This window comes from Anabrus simplex, chromosome 10, assembly GCF_040414725.1.
Source record: "Anabrus simplex isolate iqAnaSimp1 chromosome 10, ASM4041472v1, whole genome shotgun sequence".
Taxonomy (NCBI): domain Eukaryota; kingdom Metazoa; phylum Arthropoda; class Insecta; order Orthoptera; family Tettigoniidae; genus Anabrus; species Anabrus simplex.
This window is the reverse complement of record NC_090274.1, coordinates 50,329,590-50,357,187: the sequence shown is the minus strand read 5'-3', so window position 1 is coordinate 50,357,187 and position 27,598 is coordinate 50,329,590. Positions and strand designations below refer to the sequence as shown.

General features: G+C 39.6%; 1 pseudogene; it reads left to right on the top strand.

Annotated features, from left to right (window-relative positions):
- The first annotated feature begins 1,163 nt into the window (after positions 1-1,163).
- LOC136881798 (zinc finger protein ZFP2-like) overlaps positions 1,164-27,598 on the top strand; it is a 46,196-nt pseudogene continuing 19,761 nt past the window's right edge.

The window sequence follows — 27,598 nt, the reverse complement described above, 5'->3', positions numbered from 1 at the left end:
TTTCTGTAGCTCCAGTCGATAGAGTATATTCTGATGACATCTGTTGAGTGACATGTAAACTACGTGAACAGGAATAGAGACTCGTCTTAATAGACTGTCGGGATCGAACGTAAGTAATGCCAATATCTCGACCATACGTCCCATACGGTGCATTCAATCTTGCAAGACATCATTTTAAGAAGAATGGAACTTAGGCAAAGTAATATTAGGTGTCATCCATTAACACTGTATATTTCTGATACGTTTCTTCGTTACTGTATATAAAGATTTAACATTGGATGAATTGACAATGTTGCCAGCAGTGTATATATATCATTTTGTTTCACTTCCAGAGGAGTAGCGTTCAAAAGTGGACATTGTGTTGCCATCTTTCGTGCGAAAGGTGAACTATCTCGCGCTATCTCGTCCCTACAATTAAAAACGGAAGTCATGAGCAATCTAGAAAATGTTCAATAACACTTTTTGTGTTTTCATGAATAAATAACTCATGCCTTAGTATATACTATAGCAACTTAATCGCATTACATTTTTAAACAGTTATTTATTAACGTGCAAGTAGAGCCAATATCTCGAAAATATGTCTCGTTACGGTGCATTCAGTCTTGAAAGACATCATTTTAAGAAGAATGAAACTTAGGTAAAGTAATATTAGATGTCATCCATTAATACAGTATATTTGTGATACATTTCTTCGTTACTGTATATAAAGCTTTATCGTTAAATAAATTGCCAAAGTTGCCGGTAGTTCATATATTAGTTGTCATTTGTTTTATTTCAAGAGTAGCGTTCTAAACTGGACATTGTTTTGCCATCTGTTGTGAGAAGTATAAACTATTTGCGCTATTTCGTTCGTTCCCGGAAGTCATACAGAGCGGCCGGAAGTCATGAAGAGCGACCGGAAGTCAGAAGAGACGTCTGCTCTAAACCGGTAGAACGAATGAACGAACCTGGAGGCGGAGAGCGTCCACTTCCTCGGCTCGCTCCAACCCACCCGCTCTCAAGAGTCGACTCTTTTGAACTACTCTCAGTTAGGAGCGGGTGCGAATGAGCTAGCTCTCTCAAAAGAGCTAGTTCGACCCATCACTACTTGTGTGGAGATCTCTTTCGAATCATGTGATAAGCGGAAGACCGCTTAGTAGTGGTTAAATATTTTGTTGCCATGGCTTCCCTCAGCTGCTAAAATTAGCGGATCTTCCGCGACAGAAGTCAAAAATGTCAATAACTACATACACGTGACTTTGAAAGGAGGACCATCATCAAATCTGTTTCAGGTATAAAGGGTGAGTGAGCTAAATGTTCATTTCTATTACTCGTAAACCATTAAAGATAATAATGCAGCATTGCAAGTTGTCACCCAGTTGATAGATCCCGGATCGGTTGGTTTTTTTTTTTTTTTTTTTTTTTTTTTTTGGCTAGGGGCTTTACGTCGCACCGACACAGATAGGTCTTATGGCGACGATGGGATAGGGAAGGCCTAGGAGTTGGAAGGAAGCGGCCGTGGCCTTAATTAAGGTACAGACCCAGCATTTGCCTGGTGTGAAAATGGGAAACCACGGAAAACAATTTTCAGGGCTGCCGATAGTGGGATTCGAACCTACTATCTCCCGGATGCAAGCTCACAGCCGCGCGCTTCTACGCGCACGGCCAACTCGCCCGGTGATCAGTTGTTTACCTAGTATTTAATTTATTTCAAACAAGAAGGAAAGCTCCCTCAATAAATTTGGTAAGAATTGACACTTCGAAACAAGATTTTTCTAACGTTATAAGTAAGTAGAAATGAATGACATCTTTATTGAATGCGGCTCAGAGAAGAGAGGTGTTCATTGCGATGCCCAGGAACTCACCTTTCCCCGCCCCCAAATATACATTTTCTTTTATAACCTAATGAAGAGCATTACAGGCCATTTTCATTGCTGAAGTGCCTACTTGCATTCCTATTGGCCAGCGTCAAGTGTCACGTGATCTCATTCCTGTCCAATTATGATAGTCATATTCCGTGACCAACCCTGGCACAATAAAAGCACAAGTAAATGTAACATATTGAGGACCAATGGTGTCTCCACAGGAAAGGAGAGGCCTAAGGCCGCTTCGCTGTTCTTTGCTTGTCCCGATGTTACTGGTCTTGTCCAGGTCCTATAATAACCGTCCACACAATAAGGACCAGTCCCACCAAACTCGATAGCTGCAGTCGCTTAAGTGCGGCCGGTATCCAGTATTCGGAAGATAGTGGGTTCGAATCCCACTGTCGGCAGCCCTGAAGATGGTTTTCCATGGTTTCCCATTTTCACATCAGGCGAATGCTGGGGCTTTACCTTAATTAAGGCCATGGCCGCTTCCTTCCCACTCATAGCCCTTTCCTGTCCCATCGTCGCCATAAGACCTATCTGTGTTGGTTCGACGTAAAAGAAGTTGTAAAAAAAAAAAAAAAAAAGAACCAGTCCAGACCAGTGGTGGTTCCAGAGGAAAGTAGAGGCCTAAAGCCACTTCACAGCTGTAAACTGGGGCCTTACGCCCCCAAGGCTCTTTGCTTGTCCCTATATCACTGGCCATGTCCAGGTCCTATCCTAACCATCCACACGGCAAGAACCAGTCCAGACCAATGGTGTTTCCACAGGAAAGTAGAGGCCTAAAACCGCTTCGTAGCTCTAAAATAGGGGCTTACGCCCCCAAGCCCCTTTGCTTGTCCCTATATTACCGGTCTTGTCCAGGTCATATCCTAACAGTCCGCAAACCATGAACCAGTCCAGACCAATGGTGTTTCAACACAAAAGTGGAGGCCTAAGGCTGCTTCACAGCTGTAACCTGGAGGCTTGCACCCCCAGACCCCCTTTGTTTCTCCCTATATCACCTATTTTCTTCAGGTCCTATCCTAACCGTCCGCATGGCAAGAATCAGTCCAGACCAATGGTGTAACAGTAACCTCCACCGCCACCTATTAGTTCCTCAAGCGCCACCCATTAGTTCCTAAGTAGAGACACCATAGGACAACATCCTTCCTGAGAGGGCCTTGAGAAGTAAACAAGCAACAGTGGTTCCGCACGTGTGAAAATCTTGTCTCGAGGGAGCAAGTGTTGATACAAATTTCCCTCCCTTCACTAATTCATCTTTCTCTTTCCTTTCTTCTAGAGCTTATTTATCTACCACTATCATTCCACACTGTCTCTACACTGGCAGTTCGTAACATCCCACTTCGTCCAGCATCTCGTCTCCTTACTCCCAAGTCTCCCCAGCCTAAAGTTTGCAACATTTTTGTAACTACTGTTTTTTTTCAATGTTATCGGTCCATTATTGGATATTATAAATTTTCAGGCTAACTCATTCCCTTTGCCAGCTCTTCGCCCCAGTGTGATAATTTATACTCATCATTTGGTAAATAGCATAAATAGCACACATACCAAGATGCATGGCTAGTTTTTCTTGAAAATAAATTTCATCCTGCTGCATTATTACATACTTTTCCCATTCAGATCACTTACTACTGTGCAAGCTGAGAAGAGGGGATCCCTGAAAGTAAAGTTACATTGGGGGAGAAATAGAGGAACAGCAGGCAGGCAGATGACCTGTTATGGCTCCCTGTGAGCAATATCTGGTACCACTCTCGATGAAAACATTTAAAAGTGTGAGCCCACTGGCTACGATGACAAGTAGTGCCATGTTGTGTCAAAATGTACAGAGCACAGGTATGAGACTTGGACTGAGGTGATGAAACCGATAGCTATTCGAATTCATCAACTTTCTAGCTGCTCATAGCCACATTGTACTTAGTCTACCCCCCACTTCAACTGCAAACTCATTCCAATAGTTCCATTGGCTAAAGTAAAACAGTACGTTTGTATTGTATTGGTGTGAATCATTTTTTCAGCTAACCAAAGAAGGTATCAAGATACCAGCAGTAAAAGATGATGTCTTCTTGGGGTATAGCTGTTATGTCCAGAAGCTGGAAGAAGAGTAGTACTGACAGAGAGACAGTATTATTGAAGAAGTCATGGATAAAATCATCATCAGTAATGCAGTTAACAGGAGTGAGGGAGATTCTAATACATTATCCTCCTCCAACAATAGCAATTGAGACTTGGCTTCACCCCTGTAAGGCAATTCTTAATCTTAAGATGTAGCCTATGATTTGTTCACTTCAGTTTCATACTTTTGTTCTGCTGTGATATTATTAATACTGTATTGACACAAAGAATCCATGCATATTTCTTTAAAAACTCGAAGCACGAAATTGGGCTGCAGGTTTTATTTGCGTCAAGTTTTGCTCACACTCCTGGTTCACGTTAGTTTTTTTATGTTGGGTGTACAGTATGCTTTGTGTAACCGCAGATTGAAGAAAACTGCCCCCGTACGTCATACTTAAACGGAAAACAATTTAGACTTTAAATTCAAAACTGCCTTTACATTTTTAACAAATAGTATTTTACAGAGTAATTTAAATTCAAATTTTCTCGGCATCAGAAAAGGAAGCATCTTCTGGAACATACAGGGGTAGCTTTCTGCACTTTCACTCACTTCAGTGTGTCTACAGTGTTTTTCAATATTGCTGAGTTTGAGTGAAATAGTAATTTGTTTGTATTGAGCGTTTTAAGGAATGCCACATCATTACATAGCAGGCAGTATGCAGAGAAGAAGAATCCGCGAACACTGGCTATGTCTACAGTTGGTGAAAAAGTGTGGGTCATAATTATAATCAGATTGTACGCACCGAACAGTATTGCCAATGCCGATGAAACTGCATTTCTTTTTAATGACCAGATCAATGGACTTATGGTTTTAAGGGAGATGGGGTCACTATACTGACTTTCTCCCCTCGTTGTAGTAAATTTTTAATAAGCCACAGTGTTTTCGTGTAAGTACAAGGCATCTAAAAACATTACAGTAATCCTAAGAAATAGGAAACTTGCACAGGGGAGCCAGCATAACTTATCTTCGTCTTTGAGTCTTGGTTTTTTCTTTCGTTGCATGAGTTTATGTTTGCTAGTGATTTATCCAAGTGCTTTATTTGAATAATGTAAATTCACCTTGTTAGATACATTTCAGAAACAGCCTTTCTCCCTGGCATTTGAAAGGTTTAAACTGTGAATCAAGGTTATTGGATGCATTAATGGATCTTAGAATACTTTGTGACATGGGAAGGTTTGGCATTTCTGAATTACGAGAGAAATGCCATAGCAGGAAATCATACAAAATAGAGTCACAGTCCTGTGTTGCAATGCAGATGGAAGCGGGGGACTTCCTACTTCCTTCCCTCTTCATGGGAATGTTCGATATGCAACGATGTTTGAAGGGCATTGAATACTTTCAGTGCAAGGAAAAGGCATCTAAAATGCATACAGTACAGTAATCCAATGAATAAAGTACTTGCACAGGGGAGCCAGCATAGATTTCTCCCCATCTTTGAATCATTTTTCCCTTTCATTGCATGAGGTAATGTTTGGTAGCGAGTTATCCAATTGCATTATTTGCTTTTCTGTAGATTTTCATGCAAATCGTTATTACCGTAATTACAAATTGCCCAAGTGACCTAGACATCTTTTCTAATGCAAATCATCATTATTATTAATTACAAATTGCTAGAGAGTCATCTTTTCTAAAATTCAGTATTATTCTCAGCAGAATCATTACTCCTATCAACATACCTTGCTAACAAAATTTGTAGCTGTAACCATCTCTGCTGCTTCCCTTGTGACATTATCCAAGACAATTGAAAATAAGTCATTATATGACCATTCACACACACTTGGATTCCCAAAGTAGTATCTATTTTCACACACTACGGGCACAATTTCTAAATGTTTAAAACACAAAAACATGCAATCATTCTTTATAAACAACTCCCACTTGTCCCCAATATCTGTCTTCAATTCTTCCAGCTCGGTATGTAGTTCAAATATTCTGGTAGGCCTGGGAATAGTCTTGAAATCACTTCTGGTTTGAGAAGGCATATGTTTCGTTAATATTACTGTAATTACTGTAGCATTCTGGAATACACCATTTTGAAGCCATCTGAAAATCAAGAGAATTCTTAAAAACATCAACATAGGCTAGATAATGAAATCTAATTAATAAAACATGTATCTAATTAATACAACATGTACTTCATTTAATACATGCTGTATGTAAGCAAGTAACAAAAGCAGTGTTAAGTTTCTTTCCTACTAACATCTCCAGGGAGTAAAGTATACAGGGAGCTACACTCCTCTCTGTGGCTATCACTGAAGTCAACGGCAATGCCCCCAATGGTTACCAAAACATGGTAATTCTTACGTTGTGGATATATACAAACTGAGACATTTTCTTGGGAGTAGGGAAACTTCGAATCGCTCAGTGAAATACAATCGTTTTCAAAATATCACGGCGATTAACTGTAACAAAATTTTCTGTCGAACAGAACTATTAATGCTTTTTTACTGAGCTCAAAGGAAGCGTTTCTCATGACCCGCAACCTTAAATCTACCCTCTTGCTAGTTGCCTATCGTTGCTATTAACCGAGTATATTAAAAATAGTAGATGCAAATCTTCACCAGATATCAGTAAAGATGAGGAGTAGGCTATTAATAATGGCATACTGCAATCTGAATGCTTTAGGTGAATGCGCAATATATCACCAAACTGGGCTTAGCAACATTGCTTACTACATATTTTGTAGTGGTGGTAGCGATTATTGTTTTAATGGGAAGTAAAACCATTAAGTGAACCATCCTCTGACACAAATGGAAAGAATGCAGGACTCAGCTAAGGGCCCCTTGGACGTCAACACACACTGCAAAGTTAAGAGCCCCTTAGCCCTTAATCGCTTTTTATGACACTTGGTGGTGATCATTCTTTTAAGAGGGAGTTCAACTAGGCAACCATCCTCTATTAACACTAATTGGAGACAAATGAAGATATCAGCCAAAGGAAGACAAGGCCCATGAAGGGCAAGAAAATGAAAGACTCCTTAGCCCTCAAATCCAGTTATGCCTCAGGGTCGGAAAAGAACAAGAAGTGGCCATCGCAGGTCGGACATGATAGATTAAAATTAGCCTGGCAAAAGTAAGTGGCACCAGGCAAATGCTGGGGCTGTACCTTAATTAAGGCCACGGCCGCTTCCTTCCAACTCCTAGGCCTTTCCTATCCCATCGTCGCCATAAGACCTATCTGTGTCGGTGCGACGTAAAGCCCCTAGCAAAAAAAAAAAAAAAACGGTGCGACGTAAAGCCCCTAGCAAAAAAAAAAAAAAAAAGTAAGTGGAATGAATACCAGGACTCAGCTAAGGGCCCCATGGTTGTCAACTCATGCTCCCAAACTGAGAGCTCCTGGGGCCTTTTAAAGTCGCTTCTAACGAAAAGCAGTGGTACCATGGGTGTTGTCCTACTACACCCACCTCCCCAGGGACTTTTATGACAGCCCCGTGCTGGTAGATTTACTGGCACATAAAAGAACTCCTGCGGGACTAAATTCCGGCACCTCGGCGTCTCCGAAACCTTAAAAAGTAGTTGGTGGGACGTAAAACAAATAACATTATTATTAGGGACTTTTACAACAGGCAGGGGATACCGTGGGCCTTATTCTACCATACAGGAAGTACAACTAGGCAATCATCCTCTATTAACACTAATTAGGAGGAAAAATGGCAGGGATCCGACACTTCAAAAAATGAAGGTATCGGCCAAAGGAAGACAAGGGCCACGAAAGGCGTGCAAATGAAAAACTCTCTAGGCCTTGAGTGCTCTAATTCTGCAGGTAAGAAGGGAATGCTTCAAAAATAGTAGGTACAGCATTCTCCTTCAGAACAACTTTCTTCATGGACCGATCAAATAATTCTGGTTTGAAATGTGCTAACATATTCTGGTGTAATGAGAAGGTATCCAATTTTCCCTCCTAATGGCCTTAATCCACTCTGCTCTCCTTTCTTCATGAACAGGAAACCTCAGGAAAAAGTGACGATAAACAACAAGTCTAACCTAAAAATTCTTACAAAAAGTGGACATTGCGTCTGAGACTCCGAAATACAATGGAGGTAATATAATGCACTGTACTACATATTACAAGCCATACTTAGAATCTTACCTGTAAAATGTTATTCCAGGAATATTTTTGGATTTCCAATTCTTGCAACCGTATGCCCAACACGACATTGTAAGAGCTACAAATAAATATTAGTATCTCTTTTATATTTTAGCGTGTTGTACAGTGTTTGCATCTGAAAATTCCCGCAATTACAATTTGCGTACACCATATTCACTTCAGTGAGCTGTGATAGATATGACTATCAAAAAAGAGCATGTGTTCTCGCGCCTATTTACGACCATGCCCCCTATGTAGACCACTGTCACTGGGCTTCACTCTCAGAGCTCCAAGGCATCTCCCTGTATTCTTTACTCCCTGAACATCTCTCTCTTCGTGAAGTTGCAACAGTATACAGGATTATTACTGTGACAGTACTGTGTTACTATTTCTGTAAAAGACTTCTAAAGTAGGTATCTATTATTGTTCATCTAACAAGACTGTCACAGCGAGGGATGCCCTCTTGATCCATTCATCTATCAATCTGCCCTTCTCCTAAGAGTTCACCCCATGGTGTTTGTAGCTGTAGATGTGGATCATCTGGAGGCAGCTCTTCTCCATCTTGATGCAAGATATTATGAAGAACAGCTGTAGCAATCATCACAGAAAATGCACAATCTAAGTCCCAAAGCAAGAACTGGGAATCTTAGCTTCTATATACCAAATGTTCTTTCTGTTACATTTCTTGTTCTTATTTATGATTCATTGTAAATATTTTTTTCCGGTGTACGAACTATATCCAGTGGAGCCATTGAATACGATCTACAGGGGTAACCTGCATCTACCAGCAATACTGAATCCCTGTAGATACCTTTCTCAAACCTGGCTCATTGTACACAGTTATTAAAAATAGTGCTGTCATGACTACTGCCTGGCCATCTAGCTACATTGTTAGAAAATTCCATGTTAGAATTAAATATTCCTGCGGCATTTAATGAAAAGTGCACGTTTCTGTTTCAAATGAGTTCTGCTTCATTACCACCAGGAGATTGTATCCGAATGTGAGTACAGTCCATTGCCCCTATCATCTTCGGAAACCTGGCGACATTGTAAAAGTTAATCTGTATTTGTTGTATAGACTGAGGTGTTTGTGGAGGATTAATATAGCAGGGTCATAAAGCTGTTATGGCTTCACTGACTCAATGTGCAATTCCAGATGATGTAGACTTGCTCACCCCAGCATAAACTGCCATACTGAGCTGACCACTCCCAGTAGCGTGATATTTTAATATAAGCAGCAGCTGATTTATGGGTGAAATAGCTTGTTTCCTGAAAGGGTAGGAAGGCAGCCCATACAGGTTTTGTATTATAAAATATGGGTTGTATTGATAAGCGCTGTGGTTACCTAAATGTGCATGTTTGTACAGTACTAACTTAAGACAATGAAATTGCTTTATTTTTGGAGTGAAGTGTTGTTGTTTGAGTCATCAGTCCATAGACTGGTTTGATGCAGCTCTCCATGCCACCCTATCCTGTGCTAACCTTTTCATTTCTACATAACTATTGCATCCTACATCTGCTCTAATCTGCTTGTCATATTCATACCTTGGTCTACCCCTACCATTCTTACCCCCTACACTTCCTTCAAAAACCAACTGAACAAGTCCTGGGTGTCTTAAGATGTGTCCTATCATTCTATCTCTTCTTCTCGTCAAATTTAGCCAAACTGATCTCCTCTCACCAATTCGATTCAGTATCTCTTCATTCGTGATTTGATCTATCCATCTCACCTTCAGCATTCTTCTGTAACACCACATTTCAAAAGCTTCTATTCTCTTTCTTTCTGAGCTAGTTATCGTCCATGTTTCACTTCCATACAATGCCACGCTCCACACGAAAGTCTTCAAAAACATCTTTCTAATTCCGATATCAATGTTTGAAGTGAGCAAATTTCTTTTCTTAAGAAAGCTCCTCCTTGCTTGTGCTAGTCTGCATTTTATGTCCTCCTTACTTCTGCCATCGTTAGTTATTTTACTACCCAAGTAACAATATTCATCTACTTCCTTTAAGACTTCATTTCCTAATCTAATATTTCCTGCATCACCTGCCTTCGTTCGACTGCACTCCATTACTTTTGTTTTGGACTTATTTATTTTCATCTGGTACTCCTTACCCAAGACTTCATCCATACCATTCAGCAACTTCTCGAGATCTTCTGCAGTCTCAGATAAAATAACAATATCATCGGCAAATCTGAAGGTTTTGATTTCTTCTCCTTGGACTGTGATTCCCTTTCCAAATTTCTCTTTGATTTCCTTTACTGCCTGTTCTATGTAAACATTGAAAAGAAGAGGGGACAAACTGCAGCCTTGTCTCACTCCTTTCTGCATTGCTGCTTCTTTTTCAAAGCCCTCGATTCTTATCACTGCAGACTGATTTTTATACAGATTGTAGATAATTCTTCGTTCTCGGTATCTGATCCGTATCATCTTCAGAATCATAAATAGCTTGGTCCAATCAACGTTATCGAATGCCTTTTCTAGATCTACGAATGCCATGTACGTGGGTTTGTCCTTCTTGATTCGATCCTCTAAGATCAGACGTAAAGTCAGGATAGCTTCACGTGTTCCTACATTTCTTCTGAAGCCAAATTGATCTTCTTCCAACTCAGCTTCAACTTGTTTTTCCATTCTTCTGTAAATAATACGTGTTAAAATTTTGCAGGCATGAGATACTAAACTAATCGTGCGATAGTTTTCACACCTGTCAGCACCGGCTTTCTTGGGAATAGGTATAACAACATTCTTCCGAAAATCGGATGGGACTTCTCCTGTCTCATACATCTTGCACACTAAATGAAATAACCTTGCCATGCTGGTTTCTCCTAAGGCAGTCAGTAATTCAGAGGGAATGTCATCAATTCCAGGTGCCTTGTTCCTATTGAGGTCACTCACAGCTCTGTCAAACTCTGACCTCAAAATTGGGTCTCCCATTTCATCAGCATCAACAGCCTCTTCATGTTCCAGAACCAAATTATCTACATCTTTACCTTGATACAACTGTTGGATATGCTCCTGCCATCTGTCTGCCTTGTCTTCTTTCCCTAGAAGTGGCTTTCCATCTGAGCTCTTAATATTCATACACCTAGATTTCCTTTCTCCAAAGGTTTCCTTGATTTTCCTGTATGCAGCATCTACCTTTCCCAGGACCATACAGCCTTCGACATCCTTGCATTTCTCCTTCAGCCATTCCTCCTTAGCTACCTTGCACTTTCTATCCACTTCATTCTTTAATCACCTGTATTCTTTTCTGCCCTCTTCATTACTAGCATTCTTGTATTTTCGTCGTTCATCAATCAGGTCTAGTATCTCCTGAGTTATTCAATGATTCTTATTTGTTCTTTTCTTCCTTCCTAACATTTCTTCAGCAGCCCTACTGACTTCATTTTTCATGACTCTCCACTCTTCCTCTATAGTGTTTCCTTCAGCCTTTTCATTTAGTCCTTGTGCAACATGTTCCTTGAAACAATCCCTCACATTCTTTTCTTTCAACTTGTCTAGATCCCATCGTTTTGCATTCTTTCCTTTCTTCAATTTCTTCAACTTCAGATGGCATTTCATGACCAACAAGTTGTGGTCAGAGTCCACGTCTGCTCCTGGGAAAGTTTTGCAATCCAACACCTGGTTTCTGAATCTCTGCCTAATCATAATGAAGTCTATTTGATACCTTCCAGTGTCTCCAGGTCTCGTCCACGTATACAGCCGTCGTTTGTGGTGTTTGAACCAAGTATTGGCAAGGACTAAATTATGATCAGTGCAGAATTCAACCAGACGACTTCCTCTTTCGTTCCTTTGTCCCAATCCAAATTCTCCTACTGTACTACCTTCTCCTCCTTGGCCTACCACTGCATTCCAGTCTCCCATCACAATTAGATTCTCGTCACCTTTTACATATTGTATTAAATCTTCTATCTCCTCATATATTCTTTCGATTTCTTCATCATCCGCTGAACTAGTCGGCATATAGACCTGCACTATTGTGGTGGGCATTGGTTTGGTGTCTATCTTGACGACAATAATTCTTTCACTATGCTGGTCGTAGTAGCTTACCCGCTGCCCTATTTTCTTATTCATTATTAAACCAACTCCTGCATTTCCTCTGTTTGATTTTGTGTTGATAATTCGGTAGTCGCCTGACCAAAAATCTTGTTCTTCCTGCCAACGTACTTCACTTATGCCAACTACATCTAACTTTAGCCTATCCATCTCCCTTTTCAGATTCTCTAACCTACCACAACGATTCAAACTTCTAACATTCCACGCTCCGACTCGTAGAATGTCAGTATCCATCTTCCTGATGATCGCCCCCTCTCGTGTAGTCCCCACCCGGAGATCCGAATGGGGGACTAGTTTACCTCCGGAATATTTTACCCGGGAGGAAGCCATCATCAGTACATCATTCATACAGAGAGAGCTGCATGTCCTCGGGAGTTAGTTACGGCTGTAGTTTCCCGTTGCTTTCAGCCGTGTAGCAGTATCAACACAGCTAAGCCATGTTGAGTATTATTACAAGGCCGTATCAGTCAATCATCCAGACTGCCGCCCTTGCAACTACCGAAAGGCTGCTACCGCCCTTTCGATGAACCATTCGTTAGTCTGGTCTTTCAACAGATACCCATCCGATATGGTTGCACCTGCGGCTCGGCTATCTGCATCATTGGAACACGCAAGCCTCCCCACCGCGGCAAGGTCACATGGTTCGCAGAGGAGGTGGAGTATATCTTGCATAAGCTATAATGCCTGCAGACCTAGCAGTCCTAGAGCAGGTAAAAGTAAGTTTCCCAAAGACAGTGATATGTGTAGCGAAGTCTACACCAACAAGGCTAGTTTATGAACTGGCAAAATAAATTTTCTTCATAATGGATCTCAAAGTGAGACTGCAGCTCCCAGCTACTGCTGCTTCAGGGAAACATGTAACTGACAGACAGATGAAAAGTTCTGGGAAGAATTACATTCCACAGAGGCAACATTAAACAGAGAATGGGCAAAGGCAAACTATGACCAGGCATACAGTAAAGGAGATTATTGGTGCAACTAATTCATACCATTCGCGGAATGTTGCAATTGTATTTGTGAACTGTATGACCAAAAGTACAACAGATACCATTTACTACACTGCCTGAGGAGAACCAAGTTACTTATTGACTGCAGAATTGTTGAGAATAGTACTGTCATGTCCTGGCCTACTGTATGGCCATCTATCCACAATGTTGGAAAATGATACTTGTGATTAGATACAGCAAAGATACTGAACTAGACTTGCAGAAAATACTTTTTGCAATAGTTTGTTGGTACTGCTAATGCTAGTACGAGGTCAGTTCACGGTTAACATGTAAAACTGCATGAAACTTTAATGGATGGATGCAGTTAAGCAAAATAACAGAATTTACAATATGAAATAGTGAATTAAAACATGTATTAATGAATGGGAAATGTATTCATATTGGTTATAATTACATTTCGTACAGTGTTTATAAGGTAAAGCATAACTGAGTTGCAAAGGCCTATACTAAAATAAGAGAACAAGACATAATCTATGCTGCTTATGCCGGTCACTTGTTCATTAACCATGAAAGTAATTGTGCAACTTACTTCACTTAAAAATATGCAGCATTCTTCAGTTCTTCATTAGCAAATCATACCCAACTTTTTACCGTACAAGATATAATCGAGAATTATCTTTACCTATTTGTTGGGAATTCCAGGTTATGTTCAGTCTTGGATAGGACTGACAGTAATACAAATATAAATGGTCCATTATTGTACATTATAAACTTTCCGGCTAACTCATTCCTGGTTGCCAGTGTTTTGCTCCAATTTGCAAAGTTGGGCTCATCAGTTGGTAAATAGCACACCCACCATGATGCATGGCTACTGCATACTAAATAAAATTCAGGAAACTCATTCACAGAAATTACCTGTGTTTCACCCCAGTGCAGCATGGGCTCATCAGTTGGATATCGCACCTTCCCTAGACACTGTGTTTTCTGTTTGGAGCCACTGGCAGTGCCAGTGCACTATGAGAGACTTTGTCTCATCACCAAAAATTGATGACTGCCTGGCCATCAGATTATATAGATCAGGGGTTTCCAATTTGTAAGGGCTCAAGGGCCATATTGGAAACCTTAGTCATGTTTGCGGGCTGCACTTGAATAATAGGCCAATTTTCATAAGATTCTGCATATAGTAGGCCCACAGAAGTATCATTATGAAAAAGTAATACTAATAATTCAACTGATATAAAGGTTTCATAATTTCAATTACTTAGGTAAAACATTATTTTACAATTGCATAAAAGAGTGAAATTTGGAGCAGAACTGAGTGGCTCCGATGGTTGAGGCGCTGGCCTTCTGAAGTTGGTAGGTTCAATGTTGGGTCATTCCGAAGGTGCTCAAATACGTCAGCCTCGAGTCGATTGATTTACTGGCACGTAAAAGAACTCCTGCACGACAAAACTCTGGCACCTCGGCATCTCCGAAAAACATCAAGTAGTTAGTGGGACGTAAAAACCAATCATTATTACCTGAAATTTGGATTTTAAATTCTTTAGATGAAAATTAATCCATTCAGATCAAGTGAATTTTTAAAAAGAGGAAATAATATTAAAGAATGAACTAGTTCGGACTTGGGTCTATAACGAATATAAAAATTAATAATGCATTTTTGAATGACTTATAAAATATTATGTTGTAACTATTCTCCACATTACTTCTTAAAATGCTCTCGCGGGCCGCATTATACGGCTTCACGGGCCGCCAATTGGAAACCCCTGATATAGATGTTGATTCCCATAGGGAACCCGAAATATTTGTCCCGAATGAGTAAATTTATAATACCAATATAAATAGTCCATTATTGGACATCATATATTTTCCAGCTTACCCATACCTGGTTGCCAGCGTTTTGCTCTAATTTGCAAAGTTGGACTCATTAGTTGGTAAATAGCACACCCACCAAGACGCATGGCTAGTGCGTACCATGAAGACCACTGCGTAGGCTATTTGGAGCTACTGCCTGGCAGCTGCCTCAGCCGAACTTATGCCCTGTTTTCAGTTTGTATACAATCTTATATGAAATCCTACCTTATAAAAGATGCTGGAGTATACAGACATTGTACCTAGAAACAACATTGTGGATGATGCGAGTGAGTTCTGCCATTGTAATGTTTCTGATTTAATTCGTTATGGTCTCTTTCAGTTCCTCCAATGTGTGAGGATTGGTATGATATATTTCTTTCAGTTTACCCCACAAGTAAATAGCACACACTGAATTTACCGTTGTCTCAACAAAAACGAGGTCCAATTATTATTCGTCTTGTACTAACAGCACACCAAATACCAACCTTCCTAACATAGTGAGGGACTTCATAAACACCATCAGGATTTTCTGCACACCAATAGTGGGAGTTCATACGACCATTAAAATGAAACCAGGCCTCATCTGGAAAGAACACAAACTGTGTGTTGAATGAACAATCCTTCAATGATGCAAGATGCCACTCACAATAACTCACTCTTGTGGCTGCATCAGCAGATTTTATACAATGTTAAAACTAAATAAAATTCAGGAAACTCATTCACAGAAATTACCTGTGTTTCACCCCAGTGCAGCATGGGCTCATCAGTTGGATATCGCACCTTCCCTAGACACTGGCTGGGTAGCACACTGGTAGCAACACCACTGCAAGCTATATATATGATAAGCACAAAGCAGTGCCGACGTACTAGGTGAAAATTGCATTCCCACTTGCTATATATGCACTCCCGAGCTAATGTGACCAAAACTTAACTGGTAATTTTTGTCAATTGAGTTTCCTGAATTTTATTTAGCTAAGCCAGTAGTTTCAAATTTATTTACAATTACATGAATCTGAGCTTGTGAAATTGGCATTTCACCATGGAATCGCTGAATAAATGCATCGTATACCCATCGAGTAGACTCGTACTTAAAGTAACTTTTACATATGGAAATAACTGTCTCACCATGTTAACAACTGAGATTCAGATAGGCAACTGCTAGGTTGAACATGTGCATGCTCCCCGCAATGTCAAGAACTGTGCGTGCACCTCGCGTACTGCCACTTAGGACTTGAAGAGTAAAAACGCCACAGGAATGATCAAAGGAAGTTTTACTGAGTTATGGACATTGCAAATTTAGGTGTGTGAATTGTTTATATTTTGTCAAGAATCTCTGAGGGCTATGTTACATCTTCAAATGTGCTTCATTTCACATCCCTCGGCTGCCCTATTTGAATGCATCACTTAGCAAGCAGCCAGAGCACATGTTACATATGAATCCCAAGCCTGCTCTCTAATACAGATATCCTTAATGCTCATCCGACAGCCAGGAATTGGTTCTAATGTGAATACATATACACTATGACATTTGGTGGTTAATCTGTTAGGTGGCTACATTTTGGGCTAAGGATAGTCGAAACTAACATGTGCATTATTAAGAAATTTGTTAGGAATGAGGTGTCCACTTCGTTTTAAGTGTAATTGTGGAGGAAACTGTTACGGTGTAACGCAATTTACTCTACCCTGTGAACCTATTTTGAACTGGCAATATCGCCGTAGAAAATTTTAATCTTTCTATATGTCTAAGCGCACGGATTCCCTCGTACTACTACGTGCTTTGGTGATACTAATCGATCTTATTTATAATTCTTATTGTGGACTGATGGCAACGTCTTTGGATTATCGCATTTCTGAATTGTACAGACTGTTTCATTTCTCTTACAATAAGTGCTGCAATCTTCTGCCAGACACCCACAATGAGTTTCCCCTCCCCTAGCGCGCTTCTACCTATCAGAGCGCGGCTACTTCCTCATGGAGAAAACCTCGCCATTTTGTCCCCGACAGTACGCATTGAGAAGTCATGGCGTGCGGTTGTGTTTATTGGATCCTTAAGATGTTGGCGTCGTGTTGGTGTGAAGACCCCGGCTGAGAGTCTCGAGATGTGGGTTTTAAACCCAAATTTCTTTGTTTCCTGCATCGTCCTATTTTGATACCTTTCAACTAATTCTGACCTGGGAAAAGCAAACTCATCATGAAGGATCTGTAAGTATGTGAGGAACCAGCTCATCATGGCTAAGCGTCAGCTTCACCCAAGTAAGTGGCTTCATCATTTGGCAAGTTATATCCTGTGAATATGAAACGGCAAGCAAATTCGTGTGATTCGTGACTTGAAAATTAACTCCTTCAAGGTGGAATTTCGTGAAAATAATTATTTTGGAAATTACTAACAGAGGGACGTGTGTTAAATTCTAATAATATAATTATTGGTATGTAACAACTACAAAAATGAGGAAAACCTTTTAAAATTATCTATCATTTTCACCCGTTAATGAACTTCATTGATCATGTAAATTCAAATTGTGTCGGGCACTTAATGCCATTTATACTGCGTGAGGTTCCGCAGAAGCATATAATTCTGGTTTCCTTGCTTTAAATAGAAAAACCTTGCTTCTATTTTCTGGAATTTTAAAAACTTTGGTGTTTCCTGATTTTATTTTATTCTGGCCTTTGTTGTGGCTTGTTCCATGTTTGGTTTGGCGGGCGTATGTTTTCGTTGCTATGGTAACGATTTGTTTTCGAGAGATGATGGTGGTTGTTGTCGTATTATTTGCGTGTTTTATTGTGGAGGCGGAGTTTGCTTAAGAATTTCCGCTTTCGGTGGAAAATTTATTTGCTCCTCACTTGATCTCTTACGGTTTTCTCCCTTTTCCCCTTGTTTACTGTGTGTGTTTTCCGTGCGCTAATCTTATTTGACCCCTCGTAGTTTATTAATTTGGCTAGAGTTCTATGCTCCTGCGAAGCCTCCTCTTATTAAGAAGGTGCAATGAAACTCGTTGATTGAGTGGCTTTCCCTAGGTTTAATACGTTAGTTTTAATTTCATTTTAGTTACGGTAGTCTAACAAACGGGCCCCGTTTAAACCTTCTGTGAACAATTTAAGTTTTAATTCGAATCATTTTCTGTTATTATAGTAAGGTTATCAAGGTGTACTGTTTCTGGTAATGATTTAGTGTCTTTAATTAGTACAACCTTCTGTTTTTAAACTAATGATTTGCATCAGTATCATTTTCTGAAAAGGACTACGTTTTTCAGTTTCATCCGTGTATTTTCTATTATTCACTAATTGTTTTGAACTACTTAAAATACTTTTATTCCCTCAGATAGGACGATGTTCTTTTGGTTTCATGTTAAGTTTTCATTCTTTAATTAAAAGTTTATTTCATTGAAACCAGTGTCTCCTTTATTATTTGTGTGGTTCAGCGCCGAAACAAGAAATTTTTATCCATTTCCTCTGGGTGTTTTATTTGGGCCTTCCTGGGTAAGTAACTGTTGGATGTAATTTTCCTATCCTTGTGACTGATTTCCTTGATTTGCTTAATAAACTTTGTTTATTTAACACCGGTTTATACGTAGTACCGACCGGTGCATGTTTGCTAACCGCTAGTGTAGTGACTTACTGCGCTGGTGGCTTAGTAAAGTGGTAGCAGAAAGCTCTGGTTGTCTTTTTTCTTGTGGGCGCTGCTAACCATTGTCATTCTTTCCCCTTTTTCCCCTGGGTTATTGTACTTGTGATGGCGTTGAAGCACTGGATTATGAAGGATGACTGTGTATGGTAATTATATGCATAATTGTGAAAAGAAATGCATTCATCTTGTTTAAACGTATTACCTTTTGTTTCATGTGATTATCTTCATGGAGTTCTGTGTCTTTCGCCTTCGTGGTGTTTTGGTGTGTTTCGGGTCAAGTGTATGCGGTTGGTAGCCCTGTTACCAGTTGTTTACTCTCGCTGTATGCTGCTTCCTCGTTTCCTGCTTCTCAGGTGACCTGTAACTTTTCCTCTCTTGTTTCTTCATAAATTGGTGAGTACGGCATTATTGATTTAATTTGGAATTTGGTGTATTATTGTAAACCTTGAAACTGTTGCTAGTATTTATATTTGGACACAAATCGATTGAGCTTGGGCTTTGAGCATGCTTGGGTTTGCAGTGTGCTCTCCGTGATTCGTGTGACATATCTGTTTGATATTTTAAAAACAACGTGTGTGTTCTCTATACTACTTCGGTGTGCATTAATTGTAATTTCTACTTGGTAAGCTCGTGTGATTTTATTCTCCGTGTGAAGTGCAGTTGGTTTTTGGTTTAAAGTATGATGTGATAGTTCGTGATCTGGGAACACTTTATTGAATTATGGGTCCTGGTCTTGTTTTGATTCCCAGATTTAATATGGTGATTATTATTATTATTACTGTTTCCTGGCCTGTGTATTTGTCAAGGTGTGTACCTACATTTTATATGAGAAACTACTGTTTCTTAATGTGTTCTACTGTGCTAGTACTGGCGTGTGAACGGAAATTTTACTTAACCTAAATTTAGGCCTAAGCATCGTGTGTTATTCGTTTGTGCTACTGGTATTGTACCATCATATATTGGAAATTATCTTCTCCTAGCATCGTTATTACCTGGTGCCACGTATTTTAATTGTTTCTGGTGTTGTGTAATTTCCCTGGTGGTCGTGTTTTCGGTGCCCTTGTGCATATTTATGTATTGTATCGACCTTGGGCTTGCTCGTGCGGTTTTCATGCTAGCTCTGATTTTTCTAAACCAAGTGAAACCTAACCGGTGGTGAATTATTTATGCTGGTTTTGAATTTAATACGCTCTATTGAGTATCGGTAACCTTGGCCTGGCAACCTTATTTAACCATTATTATTACATGCAGTGTCTTGTGGCCAGTTACGTCATTTACTGGCGTGATAGCTTGGCAAACCTGTAATGCCCTTATTAACCTGTGTAGCATCTGTTTTGATTATTTATGGCCTGTTGATGTGATGGCTCTGCTTTTGTTGCGTGTTTGCTGATCTGTGGTAGCTGTGAGGTTGGGGTTTGCAAAATTGCATGAATGAAGTATTTCATTTTTACCCTGTCTCACGGTTGGTATGGGTTGGCGAACTGCTGGGCAGAGGTTTGAGTCATTCACCCACCTCGTCCTTAATATTATGTGTTATGGGGAAGGCATTGCTTACGGTTGCATACGGTTAACTTGTGAACCTTTTACCTGCGATGTATGTGATAATGTGCTGTTGGAAACTACCTTTGGCCGAATTAATATCATTCTTATGCTCGCCTTGCTTCCTTTGAAAATTTATTGTGATCTACGGTTGAAAATTGTTGAATTAACCTTATATTTGGTATGAGCTGCTATGTATTAGTGACTTATGACTTATAATTATTTCTGAAAAGTTTAAAATTGGTAACCTTTCTGGGCTACTTGGGGACCGGACATGCTTTCTAGTAGTGTCATCTTAACTTGATTTTGAAATTATATCTCCTGTATGATTTATTTTGGTAATCTGGGGCTGTCGTTGGTGATGTGTTCGTGTACCTGCTGGGCGATTCCTGGCCTAGGCTGATTGTGGGACTGGTGTTCGCCTATGGCGTGAATATGTATTATTCTTACCCTGTCTCGCTGTTGGTGTGGGCTGGTGAGTTGGTCAGGGGTCACTCGAGTTATTTCACCAAGGATTCTGTTTAAATGGGGTTATTGTGTATACATTCGTTAAGGTTGAATTCTGTCAGGTCGTAACTGTGTGGATGTCTTGTGGACTATGTGTCTGGACCTATTCAGGTCTTTACTAGTTCATCCGTGCTGGTTATTGGTTGCTGGTAGTCTTCTATTTCTAACGGATACCGTGCTCCCCTGTTAATTTAACCTGTTCCCTTGTTGTAGTGTGGTCACTTGGTGTGTGGCTTTCCTCAAGTTTCTGGCTCATACATTTGGGTCTTGCTTTATTTATGTTAACTTATGATTTTTAAAAAAAAAAAGGGTTGTCCTGTTAACCTCCTTGCGGCTAGCTCTGGTTCATGTGTGGACATTCTTAGGTGGCTAGTAGTTTCTTGTATGGTTTGTGGTACTCTGTCATGGTCATTGTATTAATGGAATTCCTATGTTCTGAAAATTTATAACCTATTTGTATTTTATTGTATTCCATTTTTGAGTTGTGGATTCCATCGGCCTCCCTACCATTTCTACTGTGTTGGATTGCTGTTGAGCTAATGTGGTCTGTAGCCTGAGGATGGAAAAGCCTCTTAACCTAATAGGATTGGGTGCAGATCGGTGTTGGGTGATGATATTGGTACCAAGTATTTGTTGTTTGGGGTTTATATTTCGGGGTGGGCATGATAGTTTCGCAGCATGTCGTTGAGGGTTCTAAGTGTCCCTTTTTCCCTATCGGGGTCTGGCGCATGCATGTTGGAGCTAGTCATGGTTGTTTTACGGTTTCTGTGTGGTGTTGTTGGCTCATTATGACATGTCAGGTATGGACTGGTTCGTGGTCTTATTATTGTACCTTGTGTCTTCGTAGATTTGGAAATACCCTTCGGTGTGGGTCTATGGCTCTGATGGAATGATTTTAACTTGTGTTATGTAACTTGTTGGTTTTGTGTGTCCTGGTTTCTTCGCTTTGGGTCTCAGTGCATTACCTATTGATCTGACGTTATCTTGTGTTCTTTTGGTACTTCTTGTTAAAGCTCAGTTAATGTTCACCTGTCACTCTTTGACATCTTTTCTCTTCAGTGGATCTAATTTGTCTTTTGACAAGGTTGTTTGGTCATCTTGCCGTTCTATGGGATTATTAATCTGGTATGGGACGGATTATTAGTTCATAGGCGGTACCGAAGTTGCCCAACTGTTAGATTATGGGATCTACGTGTTGAGTTCCTTTATTCTTCATTATCATTGAGCATTTGCTAACGTCCTGCCATCTTTTCTGCCATGTATATTTTATTTTACCTTGTTTCCTGGTTGTATGGAAGGGTACCTGCTTAGCGGTGATGCGGCAGTATGAATCTGCGGATGTCATATATTATTAGGCCGGCTAGTTCCGAGGTCTTGCAAAAGACAACCGGTAGTTTAGGTTGCGTAGGTCATTGCTCTAATTTCCTGGTGGTCACTTGGTTTGAGGTGAATTTCATCACCTTTTCTTACTTAATCGGGTGTCCTGTGTGAAAGCATGTTGTTGTGAATTCAATGAAGTTTGAGGATATGTGACTTCGGATTGGTTTCCCTCCTGACTTTCTTTCATCCATTTTCTATTCCGCTATTCCTTGGTGTTATCGAGGTAACCATTGTATTTAATATTATCCATCCCAAAATTAATCTTGGCTTGGTATTGTTGTCGCTTGTTCGGTTGTTGATGACAAACTTTAGCGCACCTCACCATCTTATAGTACCAGAAGTCTCCTTCCGTACTGCCAACGTTATCTTGTCTCGAAGGCTTTTCCTCTAACCCTAGGATATTTTCATTTTCCTAAACTTGCCGTAGGTGTGTCATAATCTTGAATTGAAGTTATGTTTCCTCTCAGCTCTCTTATTCAATCAGGTAATGTATTGTGATTGGGAATGTTGAACCAGAAATAGGTGCAAGTTTGACTTGATGTCTGTGATAGTTGTGAGGAATTTTAAAATGCATTAATTGCTCATCGAGCGGTAGTATTGAGGTGATTTTGTTCTAATAATTTGAAATTAAGTGTACCTTCGGAATGTCCGCTCCTGTAATGTTATGGTTAGGAATTTTGTACCTCTGAAGATACCGGGGGTTATTTAATGTCCACTGTGATGTGGTTGGTCGTGACCTGGTTTGGTAAGTACATGCGATGTATGCCTTAAATTTGTGTGTTATCTAGTTAAGTGTTCAGTGGTGGTACTGTTATTTAACTTGGCGTATTGAATTTTTGATATTGTGATGATGTTAACTGGTAACGGACTTCCGCCGTGTGGTGAAGCGGAAATTGATTATTGCGCTGCTTATTGAAATTGGTGTCGAAATTTCTATTTTCTAAAATTCGAACGTGTGCACTTAAAGTGTTGTTCATTCTGTATGGGTGGTATTTGTCGAATTGCTCATGTTTGTGCGGTTTACTCTTGTACTACTCCGTAGGCAAACCTATGCTCTTATGTGGTATGCTCTGGCCCTGACTCAGTCGATTGTAGTTGAGATTTTAAATTTAATTGACAGTTGGATCTTAGTATCCGTCGGAACGTAGTCACCAATTTAGCCCATCTTTCCTCTGTTTTCCTTCTTTGCTCTTTTGCGGTTATGGTAAATTTTAATTATGTTAATGAAACAAGAGGCTGCATTTCTTGATAATCTAGAGAATATTTATTTCCTAACCTGTAATAAAATACTTAATTTTAATTTTCTTTAAACGGGTGAATTGTAATATGTAGCAGGCTTTGCTAGAAGCGCACTGCTTAAAGAGTGTAAATTCAGCTAAAGCTAGCTGTTTTAGACGTTAGATAAATGGAACCCTGTTTGAGGGAAGCGTGATCTCTTTACTAAACTCTTGCCACCACAAACTTGAACTGAAGTGAGGATTGTGATATTAAAATGACTCAAGGTCGGTGTGTTATTGTTATACATACATGAAGTCATTTTGTGGTCTCTATCTAATGTGGACTTGATTGGAAATTTAGCTTACTTCTTGACCACTAAACTGAGCTGGAAGCTATATCAGTGAATACACTAAGCTTCGGGGGGAGAGGGCTGTTACGGTGTAACGCAATTTACTCTACCCTGTGAACCTATTTTGAACTGGCAATATCGCCGTAGAAAATTTTAATCTTTCTATATGTCTAAGCGCACGGATTCCCTCGTACTACTACGTGCTTTGGTGATACTAATCGATCTTATTTATAATTCTTATTGTGGACTGATGGCAACGTCTTTGGATTATCGCATTTCTGAATTGTACAGACTGTTTCATTTCTCTTACAATAAGTGCTGCAATCTTCTGCCAGACACCCACAATGAGTTTCCCCTCCCCTAGCGCGCTTCTACCTATCAGAGCGCGGCTACTTCCTCATGGAGAAAACCTCGCCATTTTGTCCCCGACAGTACGCATTGAGAAGTCATGGCGTGCGGTTGTGTTTATTGGATCCTTAAGATGTTGGCGTCGTGTTGGTGTGAAGACCCCGGCTGAGAGTCTCGAGATGTGGGTTTTAAACCCAAATTTCTTTGTTTCCTGCATCGTCCTATTTTGATACCTTTCAACTAATTCTGACCTGGGAAAAGCAAACTCATCATGAAGGATCTGTAAGTATGTGAGGAACCAGCTCATCATGGCTAAGCGTCAGCTTCACCCAAGTAAGTGGCTTCATCATTTGGCAAGTTATATCCTGTGAATATGAAACGGCAAGCAAATTCGTGTGATTCGTGACTTGAAAATTAACTCCTTCAAGGTGGAATTTCGTGAAAATAATTATTTTGGAAATTACTAACAGAGGGACGTGTGTTAAATTCTAATAATATAATTATTGGTATGTAACAACTACAAAAATGAGGAAAACCTTTTAAAATTATCTATCATTTTCACCCGTTAATGAACTTCATTGATCATGTAAATTCAAATTGTGTCGGGCACTTAATGCCATTTATACTGCGTGAGGTTCCGCAGAAGCATATAATTCTGGTTTCCTTGCTTTAAATAGAAAAACCTTGCTTCTATTTTCTGGAATTTTAAAAACTTTGGTGTTTCCTGATTTTATTTTATTCTGGCCTTTGTTGTGGCTTGTTCCATGTTTGGTTTGGCGGGCGTATGTTTTCGTTGCTATGGTAACGATTTGTTTTCGAGAGATGATGGTGGTTGTTGTCGTATTATTTGCGTGTTTTATTGTGGAGGCGGAGTTTGCTTAAGAATTTCCGCTTTCGGTGGAAAATTTATTTGCTCCTCACTTGATCTCTTACGGTTTTCTCCCTTTTCCCCTTGTTTACTGTGTGTGTTTTCCGTGCGCTAATCTTATTTGACCCCTCGTAGTTTATTAATTTGGCTAGAGTTCTATGCTCCTGCGAAGCCTCCTCTTATTAAGAAGGTGCAATGAAACTCGTTGATTGAGTGGCTTTCCCTAGGTTTAATACGTTAGTTTTAATTTCATTTTAGTTACGGTAGTCTAACAAACGGGCCCCGTTTAAACCTTCTGTGAACAATTTAAGTTTTAATTCGAATCATTTTCTGTTATTATAGTAAGGTTATCAAGGTGTACTGTTTCTGGTAATGATTTAGTGTCTTTAATTAGTACAACCTTCTGTTTTTAAACTAATGATTTGCATCAGTATCATTTTCTGAAAAGGACTACGTTTTTCAGTTTCATCCGTGTATTTTCTATTATTCACTAATTGTTTTGAACTACTTAAAATACTTTTATTCCCTCAGATAGGACGATGTTCTTTTGGTTTCATGTTAAGTTTTCATTCTTTAATTAAAAGTTTATTTCATTGAAACCAGTGTCTCCTTTATTATTTGTGTGGTTCAGCGCCGAAACAAGAAATTTTTATCCATTTCCTCTGGGTGTTTTATTTGGGCCTTCCTGGGTAAGTAACTGTTGGATGTAATTTTCCTATCCTTGTGACTGATTTCCTTGATTTGCTTAATAAACTTTGTTTATTTAACACCGGTTTATACGTAGTACCGACCGGTGCATGTTTGCTAACCGCTAGTGTAGTGACTTACTGCGCTGGTGGCTTAGAAACAAAGCATTGCAAAGAACTTTGTAAAGTATCAAGAATAATGGTTATTTTTAGCACATTTTTCTTGTTTTATACAGCATAGATTAGAAAGCCAGTAATTTTTTATGTTCTCATATGAGAATTCAGTACTCAAACCATCTTGGAAAAAGCTGTTCAAAATACTGTATAATTTTTCAATGTTTAAATTATTGAAGGTGATTTTTTTTGGTAGGTTTTTGAAACAACATGGAAGAGCCACATCTCATCAAGTGTGAGTCAGAATCGCCAGCAGACGAAGAAGATGCTACTAATTTTGTAAGTTAAATCTTAATTAAAGATATGTCTGAATGGTAAAACCTTCAGTTGAGGGGATACTTTCATATTGCATCTAATGGAAATTTAAGTCAACATCCTGCCTTTACGAGCATAGTTACAATGGAGGTGAGCTGCATGTGGCACCTTAACCACATTCTAGCTCTAAATCTTTAATTTCAAGCACTGTTTGTCCAACCATTGATGCCTTTCTCTACGGAGTTGGGTATGAATTGAGATGAGTCTTCATAGCAAGTTTTTTCAGTCTAGCAATTTCTAGCAGTATCAGGAATGAAAGCATATCCTTAATGACTACAGTCAATATTGTTGATACACTGTGGAGTTGAACTTAATGCCAGTGATAGGATGTAAATATTTAAGTGCTTATTGGTATCAGCTACAATAATATTGTCACAGCAAGATCGAAATCCTCTGTCATGTCCTCTGCCACTGCATGTATGACTGAACTCTAATTATCGCTTGACATAATAGCTTTGACTCCATCTTGAAGATCTTGAGGAATTCCAGTATGGTTGTCCACAAAGAAGTTGTTGGCATCTCCACTATTGGTAGCACTCATTAGACAGGCAAGAAAACAAAAGCTATGTGATTATGGATTGGTGCTATATATAGTCAGTAGAAGTCAACAAAGAGAAACCTTACAACAATGCATATATAATTTATGGTACGGTTCTAGGACAAATCTAAGGACATGAACAGATGCCATCATAAATCTGGTAGCAAAAAAGTCTCCATCTATTTCCCTATCGGAATATTGACCAGTGTGTGTACTTTCATCTCTCTCCAAACCTTCCAAATGGATAACCATCAGCACATATCCAAAGATATGGAAAGATGCCATCATAAATTCGGTACCAAAAAAAAATTTCCTTCTCTTTCCTACCGGGCGATTTTGCCATGCTGTGAGCTTGCATCCAGGAGATAATGGTTCAAACGCCACTGTTGGCAGCCCTGAAGATGGTTTTCCATGGTTTCCCTTTTTCACACCAGGCAAATGATGGGGCTGTACCATAATGAAGGCCACATCCTCTTCCTTCCCATTCCTAGGTCTATCGCATTGTTGCCGTAAGACCAATCTGTATTGGTGTGAAATAAAGCAAGGAGCCTTTTGATTCCCTGTCAGACTATTGACAAAAGTGTATAATTTAATCTCTCTCCATACCCTCCGAATGGATAATCCATCACCAACTAACACTGTATCATAAAATACATTCTTTTTTTGACCCTTTTCAGTTGGGCTTTAAAAAGGCACAAAGCATGACCACTGCTCTATTGATGGTTACAGATGGAGATACGCAATGAGTGTAACAGATGGTCAGATTATTTACTCTTTTTTTATTTTGGTAGTGCATTTAACATGGTAAAGATAGAGATATTGCTGGCCAAATTAAAATCCATTCATGTAAACCAGACTGCTTTATAACTCTCTAGCTCTTACCTCACAAACCAAACTGCAGACAGCAAGTTGTTATAAGGAATAAAACTTCTCAGTGGGCAATGAAACACATAGGACTACCCCAAAGTTCTGTACACGAACGGCATAGCATCTTAATTGAAATATTGTATCATATGTATGCTGATAACCTTCAAATATATTAGCACACAAAAACAGGAGATATTCATATAGCAATTTCCAGAATGAATGCTGACCTGTAAAACATAATATGCTTGTGAAAACTCTATATTAATAAGTCCCTCCAAGACA